This window comes from Macrobrachium nipponense, chromosome 25, assembly GCF_015104395.2.
Source record: "Macrobrachium nipponense isolate FS-2020 chromosome 25, ASM1510439v2, whole genome shotgun sequence".
NCBI classification, from domain to species: domain Eukaryota; kingdom Metazoa; phylum Arthropoda; class Malacostraca; order Decapoda; family Palaemonidae; genus Macrobrachium; species Macrobrachium nipponense.
This window is the reverse complement of record NC_087214.1, coordinates 44,035,904-44,058,403: the sequence shown is the minus strand read 5'-3', so window position 1 is coordinate 44,058,403 and position 22,500 is coordinate 44,035,904.

Below are 22,500 nucleotides of genomic sequence, written 5' to 3'. Positions count from 1 at the left end.
AGCTGGAATGAGGTACCTCCCCCCCACCCTCTATTCCGACGACAACCGGTAGTCATCACGGGTATAGACCATGTCCACTTATAAAGGCGGGTGTTGGTGAGGGCGAAAGTGGCGGAGATGATAGCTGGCGTTTCGTCCTGCGTTTCATGGAAGAATTTGGCTGGTTGGTAGTAGTGGCATCTGGGAACGCTGGTCTTGCCCCCAAACCCGGTTTAGTACACACCCACCCAGCTCTCCCCCAGACCTTAACTCCCTCTTGGAAAAAACAATATATATATATATATATATATATATATATATATATATATATATATATATATATATATATAATATATATATATACATATATATATATATATATATATATATATATATATATTGAAATATATATATACATATATATTGAAAATGCAAGTACGGAATTACATGTAAACTAATAACAATGATAATAATTTAAAAGAGCTCAGGGAAGTTGCTTCGGGAGTGGGTGAGTGCGGGAAATAAAAGTCCCCCCTGGAGGGCGGAGGGAAGAGAGGGTTGAAGGCCATGGACTTTCCCTTAGAGACCATGATTTGGGACCATGGTTAAGGTAGTATCATCACTCTCCTTCCTCCTCCTCCTCCTCCAATCTTCGAAACATAATAGCTACATTTAACTCCAAATTCCATTACAATTGACGTTAAGATATTGTTTGAAACCAAAGCAATATTGAGTTCTTAGCCGCGGTATCGATAGAAAAATTAGCTTTACAGTGTCTATTGATATTTGTGAAAGACGTTGTCTATACAAATGAGTTTCATATGTGAAAAACCAAGGCAAAGCAATATGTTTATATACTATATATATATATATATATATATATATATATATATATATAATATATATATATATATATATATATATATCTTGGGCCTATGAATGTGCGCATTTCGTAAATATTCTAACTAACAATTTAATGCTCATATCATTCTATGCTTATTTTTATTATTATTATTATTATTATTATTATTATTATTATTATTATTATTATTATTATTATAATTTATAGGAGTGGCAAGAGAGAGACAGACAGACAGACAGAATCTGTCAAAATTCTTAATTTGAAGCTTCTAATTTACATCTAGTGTAGAAGGAGTTTAATATTTCGGAAATGGGTGAAAACCAAAATTTAAAACTATTGTAGTAAATAATATCAATGCCGTGCAACAGAAATGTGGTAAGATTAGTAAATAAATTAATCAAAACCCCACAGTATAATAGCCAACATTATACACATCAGGATTAACAATTCAGGTCAATTAAACAACAAATAATTACTATTCGGATTAAATTTTTCAGAGCTTCATGCGCGCCAGTAAAGATTTTTTCCAAGCCTGAAACCGGTGGAGGTGGGTAGGTTATGCTGGGGGGAGGGGCTTGGATGGGCAGAGGGTGTTAATCCCAGTCCATGACAACCTATCATTGCGTAAATTAAAATGTCGACTGAGTCACTGTCGACTCGGGTGTCGTCGAACAGTCGACCACCCAGAAACACATCAAGACGACGAACTTGGAGTGTATGTATACATTGTCATCCAGGGGATTTATTTCGTTTTCGTTTTTCGGTGTCCTGTAAGTACAGATGTTTGAATCTACATTTTAAGGCAGAAAACGTTATCAGTACAATAATGAAACAAGATCAAATGAAAAATAAACCTTTCTGTAATAGAGAAGGCGGAGGGCACGTCTGTCTACGCAGTATCCAATCTTATATGAATAATTATGACCGCTTGCACTTTTCATTTTGATTATGCAGCCTAAGTCTTCACTAACGTGAATACATTCATACAATTTTTAAATCTAGTTTCTGCAGACCTTTCTAACTCATTTTCTTAATACGTCTCTGGAAAAATGATTTTTTTTTGTCTGTGTGTTTTGAATTACACACCTGTAAGTTACCTCTCTCTCTCTCTCTCTCTCTCTCTCTCTCTCTCTCTCTCTCTCTCTCTCTCTCTCTCTCATTTAGAGGGCGCTTAATAGGCAGCTGTGAAAATGTCAACATATTTTAGGCACTATTAGCTCATAAAATCAGTGCACTGAACCGCGTCTTGTTTTTCACAATAAAGACCGAGTGTAGAACGAAATGACTAATAGCTTTTTAGACCAACTTTTGAACTGACCTGATATCTGGATCCTTTTTTGGGATGACAGCGATACCTGGGACGTCCTTAAACGATTCAGTTTCTCGTAGTTTTCCAGTTTATTCAAGGCAGTGACAGAAGCAGATATTTCGGTGAGTCTGGTTAATTCGTAGCCGGCAATTCGTCGTTGAGCAATTCGTCCCCAAGTCAATTTATCGTTGGGCAATTCGTCCCCAAGTCAATTAGTCGTTGGTAAATTCGTCGCATCTTCATACTCACATGCCTATTTAGGCTAGAGTGATAGCTTTAAGAAGGAAAAGTAAATATTGAAAATATGCTTGAACCGTTAATTGTTGATGGTTACTTAAAAAACAAATGCTTATTTAAGGCTCTGAGAGTAGTTATCCTTATTTCTTCTTCTTTTTAAGATAGTCTTTTTGTTTGTTAACTGTAATGGATTGGTAAAAAGTTTGTTCCTTTAACTATTCGAATAACATAGCCTTTTCAAGCTTGTGTATTATATATATTATATATATATATCTATATATATATATATATATATATATATATATATTGCTACTTTCAAAATGCATGTTTCCCCTCTTTGAAATGTCATGTAAGATTTGTGCAACATTTTTTTTTTCAGATTCCTAGATAGCTTAGAATAGGATGTTTTAAAATGTGTTCAGATTTCGCATTGCATGTTGTAAAAGAATATATATTAAAACGTAGAATGTAAAAAGAGAGAGATCTTTGTCTTTTCGGCAAACTACGAATGTTTCTTTTCTTTTGTTCAACACTGTAAGATTAGAGGGTCTGCGAGATCCGTTTGCTTTCCTAATATCTGCCAACGCATGTGATAGAGAGAGAATTGAGTCTTGCGTTGTTATCAAAACATGTCAATCTTAATTGTCGCTCAGCCTCGTTTCGATTGAGTAGAGTACGTCTTTTTTTTTTAACAGACTGGACTCGTACGGCGTATGTCTTTGTGATCAAAAACCAAAACCCACGTGCATGTTACACATTTCTTTATGAAGATTGCATCAGATTTCAAAGCTACTGGAAGCATTCGTGACAAGAACGTTTTGTATCATATCTGCCCTGTCCAGCTTTTCCGTAAAGGAAGAGATTTCATTCTAGTCATAGAACCTCGAGGCATTACACATCTCTCTCTCGCTCTCTCTCTCTCTCTCTCTCATCATCTCTTTCTCTTCTCTCTCTTCTCTCCCTCGACATCATTGAGATTATATTAACATAACGTAAATTGGTCACTCGTAACTTGTGAGAATTTCATATTTGATATTCTTAGAGTTTTATTTAGTGTTATTTAATTTCTTTTGTGGAATCTGAAACAAACATCATTTTGTAACGGCGCCTGGTGTTTGTGAAATTGTGTAAGACAAGACTGCAGCAGAGACAAAGAAGTGGTATACACAAAAAGGTAAAGGTGTTATATTTTTATTAGTTGCAACTAATAACGGATAGGAATTGTGTTTAACTAATAATGGATAGGGAGTGTGGTTAACTAATAATTGTTAGGAACAGTGGTTAACTAATAACAGATGGTTGTGAAGGTTTGGTAAAAACAAAAAGTTGGTTACAGTGTTTTTGAGTGAAAAAGATTTACACTTTTACACATTGCGTATTTTTGTGTTGTGATTGTTCCATGTTTGTGCACTTTGTTCATTTTCTTATTGAAGTGTCTTTTCTTTTATATATTTTCATTGCATTCACAATTTAATTGACTTAGTTTATTTTCATTGCTTAATCATTGCACATTTAATTAAATTTAACATGTGAATTAATTTGCATTTATTTAGAATTCTTTCAAGATTTATTGTTAGCACTTGTGAATTAATTTCAGATTTTCAATTATTGCCTAACACTTTTGAATTTCAATTGAATTAATTTTCTTGAATTTGTGATAAATTAACTTTGATTTATTTTTACTTAATTTGATTCAAGAATTAATTAAACTTTACTTTGTTTCAAGTAACAGTAATTTTTTCCCTGATATTGTGAATTTCACTTATAAATTTTGAATTTAATAATAAAATTTTTTATTTAAAATTTTTATAAGTATTTTCATTTATACCAGTACATTTAATTATGATTATATTTATGTTAGGTAGAAAAATAGAGTGGTAATTGATTTGCTTTCCTTCAATTTATTTGAAGTGACTTAGAACCAGGGAAGTACTTAGACTTCTGAAATCAGGATATACTTCGACTTTTAAAGTTGTTGATGGAGTGATGCCCTTTGATTAATTTAATTACTTACAAGATTACCTCACACCTGTTTTGATGAACTTAGTCTGATTTTCTGCAATACTGGTAAGTGTTAAGGGATCACTGTTGCCTTTAGAGTATTCAGTCGTTTAAACGTGTTATGAGGGTTCAGGTGTCTGGTTTTTGTGAGGTAACATTAAATGAATGGTAAGTGTAGTAATCAGATTACTTGGCACTTCGTAACAATATATATATATATATATATATATATATATATATATATATATATATATATATATATATAGATATATATATAGAATATATATTTATATAATTAGATATATATAGATATATATATAGATATATACATATATATATATATATATATATCTATATATATCTATATATATATCTATATAGATATATATAGATATAGATATATATCTAGATATATGATATATATACTATCTATATATATATATATATATATATATATATCTATAGTATATAGATATATATATATATATATATATATATATACTATATCTAACACAAGTGAGTTTAAAGTTTTTGGTAATTTTTTCAGCGGTGTATAGATACATCGTTGGTCTCTTTGTCAAACATGTTAATAAATACCTGTATTCTACGGCATTAAAATTAAGTTTATGTTGCTGCAAATAAATTTGGTAATTTGTTTGACTTATTCCATATATATTTCAAGATTTCATAGACGTATATAGTTATTATTGTCTCGGCATCATAATTTTCCAACACTTTGTTTCGAATATTGCATTTTAGGGAGAGAGAGGGTTACAATAAAAATACTAAAAAACAATTGAAAATAATATCTATTTTTACCTGACAACAAATACCTGAATTTAACATTTCTCTTCAATCAAATTGATTATCAAGTTACTAAATACTAAAACATATCGTTTGGTTTGGACATCAATTTTTCCCTGACAGTTTGTTGTATTACGCAGGCCCATGCTTTGAAAAAGTAATTTTTACTTTTTGGATTGGCGTTTTCTCCTTGGAGCAAATGTTTGCCGCCATTTGGCACTGGCAAACCTTTCCTCACATTTAAGCACATCGATGAGCTTCCAAATATTTTGATGACTTATATTCACTGTGTCTTTTAGTGCGCTGTGGCAGGTTTCTAAACTAATTGTAGTACGAGCAATCCCCGACATATAATGAAAATAGTGGTTCAAGGCGTCGCCTCCTTTCTCCTCTTGCAGTAGGTGGTCCTATATAATTATTTTAAAAATAGGATACGATTGACTGTGGAATATCATCATCATCTACAAGTTGTTCATATCCATCCACAACATCATCAAGCGGCAGAAAGGCAAGGGCAACAAAACGGCGCATTTGTAGGCTAAAACTCATCTACTGTGGGTTTCAGAGACAGTGCAAGCACGTATTTTGGCAATACCTCTGTAACTAACACTCGTATCAGAACGAGATTTTGCTTCAGTAGTGTATTACACCCAGTGCCGTAATTTATAAGGGTATCGTGAATCACTAATTGTAAAGAATAAAGACACTTGTCCCTGTACCAAGAGGCAAAAACTCCATTAGCCAGAAATGGATACGAACACAACAGTAAAAAGCTCCGCCTACCCTCTCCCCCCACCTCCACCGCCACCCCCGTCCTTCATCCTTCCCTCACCTTCCATTCTCTCTCTCTCTCTCTTTCTCTGAAAGTTGCTTCAGTTTAAACTTATTTTGTATGATTTTTCTATCTGTCTATCTATCTATCTAATAATATACATTGTTGCATATATCTAACGATCCAGTCGGTTTTAGCTGCCAGTTTACTGATTTATTTAAGCATTGATCCGCTCATCTCTCTCTCTCTCTTCTCCTCCTCTCTCTCTCATCTCTCTCTCTCTTCTCTTGTGGGTGTTTGTGGTTGTGTGTGTGTGTGTGGTAGTGGTACCCTTTCCTCTCTCTCTGTGTTTAATTTAATTAATGGTGATTTTACTGCTAAAGTGGTAACCCTATGTAAATGGCTATTAGAGTGAGGAGATATTCTGAAATGTTGAATTGTAGGTTGGAGCGTAAAAGTAAAACGCATATAGACTAATGTTTAGTGGATGGTTAAAGCGACTGTTATATGGTGCACCTTGCACGGTAGTAATAATCAAAGAGTTTAAACTCGATAATGAATGTTCCACTAGAAATAAGCCTCAATCTTTATTTGTAAAACACAGAGTAACTTATAACCAGTTTACCTGTTCAAACCAACCAATCTGAAGGCAATTGGCGGCTTTCCTCATGGATAACTAAAAAAAAAGTTTTTGAATGAAAAAAAAAAGGTTGCGGTGTTGAAAAACGAAAAATTTCTGAAATACGAAGGTACTATATTGCTGATACCCTGTAGTCCTGCGTATGAGGATGATTGACGAAGAGGGTAAACTAAACCGCCAAGGCTATAACATGGTCCGCTTTACCACAAATCCATAGTGTCTTATCGTTCTACTGCCCTCCACCATACATTGTCAGATATTTCTCACTCTTATAACCAGTTTACAGTAGGTTACCACTTACCACACACCACACCACAACACATACACACAGAGCAAGGAGAGCGAGAGAGGAGAACGAGAATCCAGATGAGTTGATTTGTTACCGGGAAAAGGTTTGTGAGGTAACAATAAGGTATAAAATGATTTCACACCAGTGGAGATTGCAATCCGTACCTTATCTAGGCCTTTTCGTTTTAAAAATATACACTAAAGTAAACCTATTATTTGAGAGATAGATAGAAAAAAAAATAAAAATCAACAAAAATAAGTTTAAAAACTGAAAACAACTTTCAGAACGAAGAGAGAGAGATGAAGGGAAGGAAGGGAAGGAAGGTAGGGAAGGGAAGGAAGAAAAGGAAAACGGGGGTGCGGGTGGGGGAAGGGGCGGGGGGGGGGGAGAGGACGAGGAGAGGAGGCGAAGGGGGGAGAGGAGATAAGGAGAGGTAGGCGAAGCTATTTACTGTCGCGCGCGTTCCGTATATCCATTTTCTTGGCTAATGGATTTTCTGCCTCCCTTGGTACAGGGAACAAAGTGGTTTCTTTCTTCTTTACAAAATTAGTGATTCAACTATACCCTTATAAATTACGGCACTGGGTGTAATACACTACTAAAGTAAAATCTCGTTCTGATACGAGTGTTCGTTACAGAGTTATTTCCCAAAAACGTGTTTGCACTGTCTGTGAAACCCATAGTAGGAACCCGGTGAGAGTTGGGGTTGTCAGGGATGGGGAGCGCAAGAAACCGTCTGCTGGAAGTCTCTAAAAAAAAATCTGGATTTTTTTTTTTCAAACCTACCTTGCCAATTTCCTTTTCCCAGCGCTGAATGACCTCATATTCCAAACTGGTGTAGTTTAGTATCGTTTGCATATTTATGAAAGTCTGGTTGGTGTCCCAAGTACGTTCATGTGCATAGTTGGTTCATTTCATATTACAAATAGGCAGAGAGTTTATGTATTGGTACCGATGTGTACAGAAAAGACATCAATAGAAGTATATAGTGTATGTATGATCAAAACATTTAACATTACACTTTGCGTGCATATAACTTGATGGCCTAATCATTGTTAATACCGTATAGCAGACGCATATTCAGTTTAGTAAATAGTAAGAATGCTGTGGTTCCTAGAAAAGTTAAATCAACATAACTGAGAAATCAAATCTCTCTCTCCTCTCTCCTCTCACTCTCTCTCTCTCTCTTCTCTCTCATCTCTGCTCTCCTCCTCTTTTTTATAGTTGAGCGAGTTTGCTACTCCATGTCTCTCTCTCTCTCTCTCTTCTCCTCTTCTCTCCTCTCTCCATCTCCTCTCTCCTGTCCAATTGCCTTTGGGTCCGCTGCCTAAACCTAGCATAATTACAGTATTTCACTCAAATCCTTCGGGCCAGCCCTATGATAGCTGATAGTCAGTTCAGTCGTCTGGCTCAAATTATTTTGATGATCTCTCTCTCTCTCTCTCTCTCTCTCTCTCCTCTCCTCCCTCTCTCTTTTCATTTATGCTTTTAAGGGTGATGTGTTTGTTTCTTTTGTTATTCATTCATTTTTCTCTCAATTGAGAGAGAGAGAGAGACTGCAGTCGACCTTGATTTATAGGAAGAGATTATTACCCTACTACTGACGATACGTCATCCAGAGCGATAGCCAAATGGACCACAAGAATCGGTCTGAACTATATTTGTCTACTTTCTGTTGCTATTTTTGCTTACTCGGAGAGTAAGCCTGCAAACTACTTCGCTGTTGTTATCCTTGTTCTTGTTAAGTGGATAGGAGAGGCTAGAAAGGGTCTGAAAAAGGTGTTTTGCATTAAGTAAAAGATACAAGAATTCGAGGACGGGATATATATGATTTATTTATTAGAATGAAAATGTCAAAAATAAATCATACGTATGTTCAACAGGACGGAAAATCTATTTTTGATAAAAGATAAATTTGAAAAAAATGATCTTCGTTGGTGAAGCAATGGGCTAATTTTCTGTAGATTTTAGCAAGTTTGATGTACTACTGAATATATAGGATATATTTCTGTCCAGTTATTTTGTTTCCACTTTAACTGAGAATATATGTGAACGTGGTAAATTTGTCCTTTTTATTTGAGCTTTGTTGTTAGTCTGATCAGTACTAATTATACGGCAGGCCACCACCGGGCCGTGGCTGAAAGCTTCATGGGCCACGCCTCGTACAGATGTTTACTTTTAAGCAACTTACTTAACTGCCTCTTCAGCTTAGAGTTTCAAAGACAAATAAATTTTTTACTGACATCTTGACTTGAATGAAGTAAGCATGCCGTATTTTCAATTACTTTTTCTTATTAAATGATTTTTATTTTTTTCCTTCGTTGCTTTGGCCTTCTTCTTATGTTTGATCCGTCGTTGGCTCTTTAGACGTTTTAAAGTTCATTTTAAATTATTTATTTGCTTTCAATTTATCTCAAGTGAAATTCAGAGGTGAACGTTTGTGGTTAATGAATAGGAAAGTAATACAAACATTTCTAAAAGAAATCGACTTTGAATTGTTACAAGAGTGTAAAAATAGTTTCATTCTCCTCTACTCTTCTCTCTCCTCTCTCTCTCCAACTCTCTCAATCTCTCTCTCTCTCTCTTCTTTCTCTTTGGGTGCGCTTTTGTGAAGGCAATGATGCCGACACTGCTGGGCTTGGGGTTGTCATCACAGGACCAAAATCATAGCAGAAGGGTTTTGTTTAACCAAGCAATGAGCCGCCTTCCCTCCTCGTGCTCATTTGGCCCACTGCTTCAAAACTAAAGATAGCCTGGTAGTAGTTCTTGAAGTATACGGCTTCAACTCTGGATTTATATATATTCAGAATAGACATGATTCTTTGAATAGTAAGACGAAACAAAACACATTTTTACATTAACCACTACTATGTTGTTGCATGGGTATTAGAGTTTTCGAGAAAAATATCTAAACTCTTAATCTTTGAACAATTAACAATTTATTACAATATGCATATGCAATGGGGGATATACGACTGGCAAATTCCGTTAAGGGTGACATTACAATGTCCCCTGACGGTAGTGATATTTGGGGGGACAGAGATTAGAAATGGGCGACTGTCCCCCTCAAATGGGGACTTCAGGTCACCCTAATCATAGTTGCTAATAGGTCAGTGATAGCAAAAGCCAGGTGATAGGTACCACGTTTGGTATCATTCTTACCTGTAACGAAAAGGAATTACAAATTATGTAAATTTTGTACAATTGACAATTCGTAAGATGCCATCATGCTGGCTGGACATTGTCTTGCACCCAGAATGAGTGATTTTGCCTACTAGTTGTGTAGTGTTTCCTGTTTGCTTTGACCAGATTCTGAGTGAACATCGGCTATTAATGAAGAAGAAAGCTTTGTGACAATGCTTGTATATCCAAATTACGCCTCTTCTTAGTAGCCTTAAAAATAATAAGATATGATTTGCCCCCATTTTGGGAGTGGGTGGGCTGGCGGGATATCGTATTGTATTCGTGTGGGAGGGACGTAGACCTATGGCGTCTTTCATTCATTCGTTTCTAATAGATATTTGGCTTGAAAGTAGTATAAAGTAATCCCTATTAATATTATTATTGTCGTAAAAAATTCAGTGCCGGGATTTTTCGCTTCAAAACTCCCGCCGAATCTGCGAGGGCTTACTGAACGAGGCACGTCGTAGACGCGAATATTATTGCATATTTTGCTGAAATGCACGCACGAGCCGCAGTATGCCGAACGTGCCGTGTTTTCGTCTCATCGCTTCTTTGAGTGGCTTAGTGGAAATTTGAAGTCCTTAAGCACAAGTACGTAAGTGTGAAATGACCTAGTAAGCAACGGTAATTTGAGGATTTCCTTAATTTAAAAAAATATATATATTATTCTCAATTTATTACTAAATAATAACTCAACAGTAACAAAAAAAAAGTCCGATTTCGTAATGTAAAAGAAAAAGGATTGTAATTTCATTGCTTACAGTATGAATTCAGAACAATATATGTTTTTTCTGTAACCGAAATGCAAATAAATGCAAAGCAATAAGACAACGTGGATTTTAATTACTTTTCCTTGAGTGTAAGTTGATAGCATTGTAAGTCTCAAGTGTTGATTGAATGCAGATTTCACTAATAAGGAATAAATGATTCCTATCATACTTGAAAATTAAAATAAACCAAACAATAGGGGTTTATCCTTTTAGAAGAGGTAAAATTTGTACTCATATATATATATATATATATATATATATATATATATATATATATATATATATATATATATATATATATATAGGTTACGGGGATACAGAAGGACATCATTACCAAACAACTTAGGAATGTTAACGAAATGAAAATATCATAAATTATTTTACATTTCCTTTTCTTGAATATGTTATGTATTGATGTAATACTCATTCTTTGAGATTTTTTGTAATTCGTAATTTTACTTAGAAATACTTTAATTTATAATAATTTTACGTTAACATTCCTAATTGTTTGGTATTGGTGTAATATTTATTTCTTGCCTTTAGCCTGAAGATGGGACTTTGTCTCGAAACGTCGCTAGCAATAAAGAATCATGTAATGTGCCATGTCCTTCCGTATCCCCGTACCTATTTCATCGAGGATTAGCCACCAGCGATGAAGAATATTTATATATATATATATATATATATATATATATTATATATATATATATATATATATATACACACACACACACACACACACACACACATACATATATATATATATATATATATATATATATATATATATATATATATATATATATATATATATATATATATATATATATCTTGATAGTAATGTCGTGATAGCTAAAGTAGTAAATGTATGAAAGTGAGAACGTTGGTTTTCTGTATATGGTAAATTTGTATTCTGTCGTGTCTCTGATTATTAAAACATCAAGAAAAGGAATTTTGTTGTCTGTTTCCCATTCAACTTAAATTTGATGCTGGGCACTAATGTGTTTAATTTCGAGAGGAATTCATTAAAATTGCCCCGCCTATTATCCCAAAATGTTAGGATATCATCCACATATCTCATCCACAGCATGTTTTTGGGTTTTATTGCATTTATTACTGAAGTTTCAAAGTATTCCATGTACAGATTGGCTAAAAAAAGGACTTAAAGGACTACCCATACTACACCCGAATTTTTGCTTGTAGAATGATTCCCCAAATGAAAATACGTTATTAGATGCACATAATTCAACTAACTTTATTATTTTGTCAAGCGCCAATGGGAAATGATCTGAATAGGGGGATAATTTTTCCCTTAAAAACTGATGAACATCCTGTACTGGCACTTTTGCGAATAGGGAGTCTATGTCAAGGCTTAAAAGTTTTATGTTGTGAAGTGGTATATGTGTTTCTCTGAATTTGTGACAAAAATCTTCCGAATGTTTAATGTGACTGGGAGAAAAAGTGCCTAAAAAGGGGGAAAGGAGGCCAGCTAACCATTTAGAAATTTTGTAATTGAAAGCTCCGGCACATGAAACGATGGGTCTGAATGGAAGATCGTCTTTGTGAGTTTTGAGAAGGCCATAAATGTAGGGTAATTTAGGATTAATTACTTTAAATTTCTCTAATAGTTCAATACTCTTTTTGTCTTGGGTAATTAATCTTACTTTCCAAAAAAATAATTCTACAAGGAAAAATTCGGTTGTAGTATGGGTAGTCCTTTAAGTCCTGTTTTAGCCACTCTGTACATGGAATACTTTGAAACTAAAGTAACAAATGCAATAAAACCCAAAAACAAGCTGTGGATGAAATATGCGGATGATATCCTAACATTTTGGGATAATAGGTGGGGCAATTTTAATGAATTCCTCTCGAAATTAAATGCATTAGTGCCCAGCATCAAATTTAAAGTTGAATGGGAAACAGACAACAAAATTCCTTTTCTTGATGTTTTAATAATCAGAGACACGATAGAATACAAATTTACCATATACAGAAAACCAACGTTCTCACTTTCATACATTCACTACTTTAGCTATCACGACATTACTTTTAAGATAGGTGTAGCTAGCAACCTGTTCTTAAGAGCCTTACGAATTTGTTCCCCAGAATTCCTGGAAAAAGAATTTGAACTAATTCGCAAGCAACTTTCGTCTTTAAAGTATTCTGACCATATAATTGAGAAAGCAATTCACAAAGCAAACGTAATTTTCTACCGACCCCCTAGAGACAAGACCAGAGATACACCCAACAATGAAATAAAAATTCCTCACCTGGAGACGATTAAGAGAGTAACCCACAACCTCGGAAAATCTAACCCTTTTGCATTTACTTACCCAAACACCCTAGCCAAATCCCTGATGAACGTCCAACAAAAGTCATCTTGCAAAGACACTGGGGTATACGAAATCCCATGACAGGACTGTGACCAATCTTACATCGGATTTACAGGTAAATCACTTCCCCAGAGACTAATACAACACAAACGGCCAGTTATGTATGGACAATAGAACTCGGCTATTTTCAACCATATAAATGAACATAACCATAGAATAAACTAGAATTTGTCACATGTAATTTATAGCAGCAACTGCCGGTACAAGAGTCAAATGATGGAATCGGCCTTAATAAAAGAGAGGCAGGTAATGAACATCTCAAAAGGAGCATGGATTTCAGATACGATAGACAAGGTTTTCATTCAACCAACACTTAAGAAGATTAAAGGAAGATTATCAGCGGGGGTGACCTAAATTGGCTTGCCTGTGGATGACCTCTTGGTATTAAATACCACCTTTTCTGTAACTTTTCTCATTCATCTACCTGAAGAGGGAGACAGCAGTCTCTGAAATATAGTACTTTTCTCTCTATATTTGGTGTTTTTATGGGCTCCTTTTATTAGATGGAATTCTGTTGTTTACAAAACATTTTTACCAGTCATATATATATATATATAGATATATATATATATATATATATATATATATATATATATATATATATATATATATATATACTGAGCGACAGTGCAAGATGTCATCAGCCCTTGTCGTCACATGTGGGTTGGTCTCTTAATTATTAACCAACTATAAGTGCTTCTTGTGTCTTTGAAATGTGTATGATTGAGTGAGAATAACTGCCAAGGCATTTGCATACTGCTGCGGTGTAGTGATGATGTGACTAAATTCCGGTTTTTTTCTTTAGTTTGAAAATGATTTTATAGCCGACGTGTTTCAAGTGCGGTTGTAGTGGGTTGGTCAGTGCCTTTTTGGAGGATTGAGTGATTGTTATGTTATGGTGATTGTTGAGATGGATTTATTTCGTAAATAAATTAGAAAAAACCTGATATGTGACTTGTTTATCCTTTGCGTGGGGGCCAAGTGACTTTCGTAGTTCGTGGGTTGATCGTGCAGTCTAGCGGCACAACAAACACAGTGACGTCTGTCGAGGAAATTCCCAGCATTTTAGTGGTCCTTCGACTAACCGGATCAACCCAAGTGCTAGTCCCCCATGAAAGGTTAGGCGCACCATGGTATTCAGAGCTTTGGCAGTAAGACACTCACGGTTACCAGCCCATTTGCCCAAGAATGAGGGCATAGAAATTGAGATTTACCGTAGGCCCAGAGGCCTGATTGCTAGCCTAGAATTTAGCAAGCTTCCCTTCTGGAACAGGAGGTGTAATCTAACTGCTGTATACCTCGAGGGGAATGATTTAGCTAGGGAATCCGAAGATACCATGTGGGGTAGACTCAAGGTGTTCACTAAGAGATTCAGAATGATCAATACAACTGTAGCCATTTTTAACGCTGAAAAACGGCTATGTAGCGAACCAAACTGTTTTCGAAGTTAATCCCTCTGACTATAACGCCTTAGTAAAGACTCTGAACACGAGAATCCTCTGGTATTGCACACGTAGAAAGCATCATGGTGAATGCCACATTCCAATGAACCCTGTAGGTTATCGAGCCGGAAGAACGTTTGACCAAGTACACTTTGATATACATATCAGAGGCATATTCTTAATTAAACCGAATAATGAGACTCATCCGAGATGAGCGAGTACACCAGAGTTAACTAGGAGGACATGGGCTGTGTATTGCTTCAACTCTTTGGTGCAATATCAGTAATGTAACATTTCTTTCTAACCTATTTGAATTGTTTTGAAACATACGCTTTTCCATTACAGATTAAGTTAACGTAAATAAGTAGTAACCTTTTTACACATTCACAAAGTGGCAGTCAGCAACAAAGCCCAAATGGAAGCCATCTTGGTCCTCCTAGACAACGATCTGGTATGTGCTCAAGGGATACCCCTCGAGTCACATCATGTCACTATGTATCAGAACCTATTGAGCATAATTCAAGCTGACGAAGAGCAGTTGAGAACTTTGTACATAACTAAAATGAGCATATTAGAAACATTAGAGCATGAACAAGTGCGGCAGTCATTCAATTGAGCAGCGAGAATGACCACGCTACTTATGAGTCAAATTGGACTCTCACACCCACAAACCCACCCACAACCCGATTGCCTAAGTTGAAGAAGGAATTGCCTGTACCCACGTTCAAGGGAGAGAAGAGTGAGTACCATAACTTCCAAGAATTATTTGATGTACTGTCGGCCAAAAAACTCGTGGCAGAGTTTCATAATTTTTCGTTCACCTGCCTGACGCACGATTCATGCCTTATTTATCTATTTTTCTTTTCAAAGATGGAAGAAATCATGTGTAATGAGGTTAAAAACAGTCACTGATATCTTTAGAACATTATCTTATGTTATTGTGTAATACTATTTTCCATATAGCAAAAGTGACGTGAACGAAAAACGTCATATCACAACCATAGATATTACATTACCAAATAGATAGGAGACACTTATCACTAGTAGTATCGCATAAACATAGTCCTTAAATTATCATTTCAATATTAAGTTGACGGTAGTTGAACTATTCCATTTGTTAAATTTTACAGAAAACATTGGAATCTCACAAAACGCTATCAAATTTAAAAACAAAAAGAAAAAAAAACAATATCGTAACATTGTGCACCAGGCAACCTCACTCTATTGCTTTTGATGTCATGTGCACGGGAATCTAATGTCAATGTGTCGTTTATCGGTCTAAGAAACATCCCTCGATGAGCGAGAGAATTATTGCACAACATTCGGTGCAAGTTCCTGTTGGAGATATATCAAAAAAGCTTAATAAACCGGAGAGAATCATACATAGATGAATAAAATTATTCAAAGAACGGCAAAATTTACATTATGGAACACCTCGGAGCACCACAAGAGAGCAATACAATACAGTAGTGTAAATGTTGCTGAGCAACATTCATTTGTGAACTTTGAATCCTAGTGCCTCGTCACGACATTGCTGAACCAGGAATCATAACTAGCTCTACGCTTATGACTGGTGTCTGATGAATACTTTAGATGGAGAGGAAGATATTTTTAAATCTACACTTGAAATCTTTGATAGTTGTCTAATGAATAAGTCTAATGAATAAGCAAACTTATCTTTGATGGATGAGAGATTCAGTTAGGCTTACTCTTTTTGTTTTGTTTTTTATCGGTGGCCAGTGAATACCACGGTTAGGGAGGGAAACAGTTTCAACGATGCATGCTTTTTTTTCTTTTTTTTTTTTCAAAGCCTAAAGAATACATTTTACTGGGAGATACTTTATTAACATCGGCCTAATCCTTCTATCACTCCTATACGCCACCTCCGCTCTCTTCTACATCTCAGGCGACTTGATCCGACTTCTTGCTACGAACTCCATCGTGAGAAAGCATCACTAATGATAACGGTTATTTAAAATTCTCCGTGCCGACAACGGACGCCTTAAAATGCATGTTTATAAAATATTTTCTGTTCAAAGAAACTTTATCCTTCATTCCACAAAATATGTGCATACACTCGTGTTACCCTGCAGCCGTCAAAGAGCAACCCTTGATTAAAGCAGTAGGTTTATCTTTAAAAGAAAAAAAAAACATATGAAATAGACTTAAACGAGAACGTCACCTTTCATATTTCTTATCCTTTCAGCTACTTATAATATGCTTATGGTAGTAGGTCTAGGTATAAAAGTGAAACTAATTTGAATTAATTTCCATTTAGAAGAAATGAATAGCTACAGATAGATCAACCTAAGAAAGGTTTAATGAAAGTAAGCGCTCGTCAGTTTTGACTCCCGCAGCTTTCCAACTCGTCCAAATGAAAGAGGATGATATGCAAGGAATTCGATAAAAAATAAGTCGGAATTATATACGTTTGATTTTTTTATGATTGCTTTTTGAATTTGAATAGCTAGGTCTGAGTTAATTATGTTAAGCAATTATGAAAAGGATAAGAAGAAAGGCGAACATGGCTAATAGAACCAGAAAAAACGGGAATAATCAAATAAAGCCGATAATATATATATATATATATATATATATATATATATATATATATATACTATATATATATATAGTCGATTTAAATATTCATTAATATTACGTATCCAAGAGAGTATAATGCTGAAAATAAGACCTAGGCTAATCATGTGGGAAAATCAGAAGTCCAATTAAGGCCCACTAAATGTGTCATGCAAATTATTTTATTGATCAAAGGACAAAATTAGTTTAATTAAACATCGTTTTCAAAGAATGTTAACGCCTTGATGTATTATTTATCGGCTATAGGAGACGAAATGACAACACCCCAGTGCAGTACGATACGTTGAGTCAAGACTCGAGCGGCAGCAAAACCAACTTCAAAATCTTCGGTATGATGTCACGAAGCTAGAGTCGAGAATAAAATTAGAAATCGTGGACCCATCGGTATATATTTTCCTCACTTTGCAAAATGATTATCTTTAATACGTTGAATAAGTCTACTCAATTCTAATGTAATTTATTTCAAGTATAGCACCTTTGAAAGGATATTTTATTTATTGTTAAGTAAATAATCTGGCACCTGCATATGGCAATATTTCCATAACGAACAATGAATTTAGAAACTACGCCAATTCTTCGTTGGCCGCCTGTACATGTCCATAAACACTTGGACATTGACGACGTGGCGAAGTTCACGTATTTGTTGGGATCCCTGGACGGCAAGCCATTTAGAGTGGTGCAATCTCTAAGTGTAACGGTGGGAAATTATGAAGTAGCTCGGAAGTTGCTCAAAAAAATATTATGGGAACGACCATCAGACCTTGGTAATCTTGCATAGGTGGCTAGCTGATCTTTTTGTGCCGAAATATAATTGTAAGGACTTAAAAGCCTTCCCCATTGAATTAGCCACTGTTTCCTGGCATCCTCCTTCATTTCACAGGAGAAGATACCGATGTTATAGGTACTGCGTTCCATGAGTGCTTCAGCAAGCAGGAGAAGCTGCAGGAAATCAGTGGTCTGGACGAGTTACAGCTCTCTTACTGCTATATAGAATCGAGCAGCAACTCAACCTCAAGGTGATTCTCGAGGGGTTTTGACTTAACGATGGTATGGCATGTTACTCGCCAGATGTAGTACCGGTGAAAAAGCAGTAATCAGAATTTAAAAAAGACTCTCTACAAGATTAGTGCAGCTGATGCAGCAGTCACTTTCAACATTATTATTATTAGTTGGCCTATACTGAAGGTAAATATTTATGTGGCTTGTTTCTTGAGAATTAGTTTGTCCCGTTGTTACTGCACACTTGAGAATTTTCTTTTCAAAACTTTCATTTGTTGCTTTTCATATAGAAAAATTTACCCCTTCCCCTCTATTAAGGGATGGGGTCCGTTGGTTGGTGGTTATTTTCATTCATACTATAGAGAGGGTTACAGCATTTCCTTTGTGTTTAATTTTGTCCGATTATGAATGAAAAGAAAAACAGTATGTTTTTTTTTTTTTATGAGGTGACGTGCCAATTTTTTCTTGCCTTTATTTTATTGTTTTTTTCTAGAAATCTTTGCCAAAACATCACTAATAATGTTCAAGATAGGCTTACATTTTTGGGAGTGTGCCAGGCTCAATTGGTTACCATCATATAGATATTTCAGTACTTCAAAATTTCAAAAACTTTGAGGATGATTTTTTTTTGCTTATATTTTATTTATATGTTTGTATAAAAGTTGTAGCGATGAAACAGACAAATATCAACAGTTTTGGCTATGTACAAAACGTTTAATGATGACAGAGATAATAGCTATTGCTGTGGGCAACAATATTTAATTTACACCAGATTACAGGGGATTAATTAAAAGCGACAGAACTGTGAAGCATAATTGGATAATTAATATAAAAAAGTTATGATATGTCTAGGTAATATTAGGTAGTCTGCTTCTGGGACAAAGAGAAACAACTGCAAAGTACACGGTAGTCTGGGACCAGGGTAGAGATTTGTGTGCCGAGGTGATGCCACAAAGAAATTTCCAAGGGGTTAGCCTCGATCCTGCCCAAAGGAGGAGAGATTTTTCTATGGGCATGTGATGCCTGTGTCATGTGGGTTCTGTGATCCTCAATTAAAGAAGGGACAAAATTTCAGCTGCTCACTGGGATCTTGAAAATACATAGATGGCACAGTACATAGGTTGCCCAAGGACTGCATTTTGAAATACAGTATTTTAGTCTTAGAGAAAAGAAGTACATAATATTTCATGGTTGTGTTAGAATGACAGACAGTTGAAAGGACCTAAGGTATGATGGCCATAAAGGTTTCCATTAAACCAATTAGAAAAGGGTGTGGTTGTCAAGAAATGAGATCGAATTTAGAGAATTATTAATCAGGTGAGGGTCAGAATCAGTAAGACGGCTTAACAACAAGAACTCAATCCCCGACACCACTCCCCCCGACCCCCCGAAAAAATATATATGCATATATTGATGCATGATTCAACTGCTGAAGTATGAATCTAGTGGAGGTTGAGGTGTGGATTTTTTTTACAACCAACCCCTTGCGCCCCCCCCCCCCCCCGCCTATACACACATATATATAGTATATATAGAATTTACAAATGACATGCTGTATCTTGGGATACCAGTACAGTTGATGGACGACCAATATATGTGGATGCATTGACTCGGTATGTGATTTGGAAGCAATTAAGGCGAACCCAGAATAATAGAGGGATAACATTCCTTATTAGTATAACTGGGAAGGGATAGTGGTGTTCGGGTTGACAAAAAAAGTTAAGATTATTTTACTACAGAAGATTTATTTTGGCTCTCAAAGGGAAGTCGGAGTTTGGGTCAAGAGACTTTTTGTGGAAAATAATGTTGCCCTAAATAATACTTACTGTCGCCCTTACTGTGAAAAGTAATAATTATTCCGATTAACTATTACCTCGTAACCCCAACTCCATCTACGTGCATACATCAAACACTGGTCAGCTTTAACCATACAAAAACCTCCCCTGCCGGATTTTAAGAGAGGATTTTCGAAAGGTAGGAAGGTGAAGGGGCCACTGATGGGGATAAAGTTAATGGAAGTTATAATGCTGCAGAAAAAAATCCTTACCCATTATGTGTGTGATTGTAATAGCGACAAAGCCCTCTTTAATTATCATGTTCTTTGCGCTTTTTTTTATGTGCTTGTCGGTACAAAGCCTTAGATGCAAGCGTAAGATATTTGAAGCAATTATGATGTCCGGTAGTTGGAAGTGTACCCTTGTCTCATAAAAGTCTCGTATGTACAGTTGGACACAGGTTTCCCTGGTACACCTTCTTGAGGGACTTCGAAAAATTATATGGTAACAGTGTTTACTGAGGGGGAGGACTCTTCCTCTCTTAGCAAGAGTTCCACCAATAAGCTCTAGAATTCTTTCAGTGGGAGGAGTCATTAGGTAAGGTAAGAGAAACACACACACACACACACACACAAAGTAAAGAAAAAAAAGAAATCTGAGCAGGTTATATCACTGTAACTAAGATTACTGTCTCACTTTTAATATAAGTTTGTTTATTAAGATTCCATTTAACTTTCGTCTAAGACGTTATCTTTCCACCGTGTCTGTTATTATATATCGGTCATATTCATTACGCAATACTTAAAATTTATCAAAATTTTAGAGTTATATTGGAATTGGAGAGAATCAGGAACATCATAACAGGATATTTTAACCTTATCACTTAAGCCAAGTTTATACTATCGGTTGCAGTGCGTTTCCTACCAATAATATAATAGGAAGCTATAAAGAGAAGCGTAGCAGCACTTCATTGAACATACTCAAAAACTCAGTGAACTGTTGAAAGAGTGTGACACCTTAGCTCCTTTCTCTCTCTCTCTCTCATATTAGCTAATTTAAAGTGACATGTCATCTAGAAATACCACTGTGCTAAGTATGCAGTTTGATATGTCATTAACACCCTCTAATCTTGACTAAACTAATATATGCAATATATATTTTTTCGGGGGGTCGGGGGGAGTGGTGTCGGGGATTGAGTTCTTGTTGTTAAGCCGTCTTACAGGTTTTGGAATTCTAAAATGTAATTCAAACTGACAAGCTTCTTGCTTTTGCTGTGCCGATGTCCTCAGCCTGGTTTTGCTACAACTGAAATGGGTTGGGGCTTAGGGGTAAGGTGGGCCTGTTGCGACCCCGATGAGTGGACGAAGTACTATAGTCGATTTTTTTAAACCTGGCAAACTTGCACTTAACTTGCACTTAGCTGCTTGTCGCTGATTGGATGAATGTCGTGTTGTCCGAATCTCTCAGTTTTGTTTTCACACTGTTTCAGAATTGTGATTATACGGCCATAGATTGAGATAAGAGCCAAATTATGTAATGTTATGTAAATACCTGTTGTAATAAACTTAAGTATTAAAAAGTTACATACCAAATTATTATATAATAGTTAACAGTTATGAAACAGCACTCTCCGAAGCTGTAGACTTGAAATATGTTTTCAAACGCATGAACTTTAATGTTTAAATTTATACTAGGTTTTAGCGCAATCATGCCATTGGTGGTTTGGGAAAAACAAAAGTATTTATTGTACATTGCTGAAGGTTGTATAACACTTAAGAACAAAATACTACGTAGAAAATGTAAGCTTGCCGAAATATTTGGGGTGGAGGAGTTGAAAAAGGAACAGCCGGCGAGTTGTCGTCTGCACACACCACCATCATCAATCAGCTTAGAATCGGCTATTGAGCAGTTGGCTCAATGTCGTCGATTTCACCCATTTCAGCCATGGCCACAAGAGACGATATGGAACAAAGCAGAGATGAAGGCACTTCAAACACAAGGCATATGCATGCTGCTGGCAGTAGGCTTACCAGTCAGTGCCGTAATATAATAATGAATGTTTTTCAATATTTCACTTCACGGGGCCCTAGCAAGACAATGAAATAAATCATTAAGGTGACAGCAACAGCAACTTTATACATATCCTAAAACATTAATGACATTCCGTGAGCAGTACTTTTGAATTGCAAAAAAATGAACATTATGATAAATAAACATCTTTTATTATTCTATGAAGACAAAAAACACCACAACCCGCATTTGAACCTCCCGCTGAGAGTACGTCAACTTTCTGTCAACCCCGAGGCTGTTCCTCCCCACAACTCCTCCACCCCAAATTTTTCTGACAAGCTTACATTTCTACGTTAGTATTTTGTTCTTAGGCGTTAACAAACCTTCAGCAATGTACAATAAATACGTTTTGTTTTTTTCCAAACCACCAATGGCCC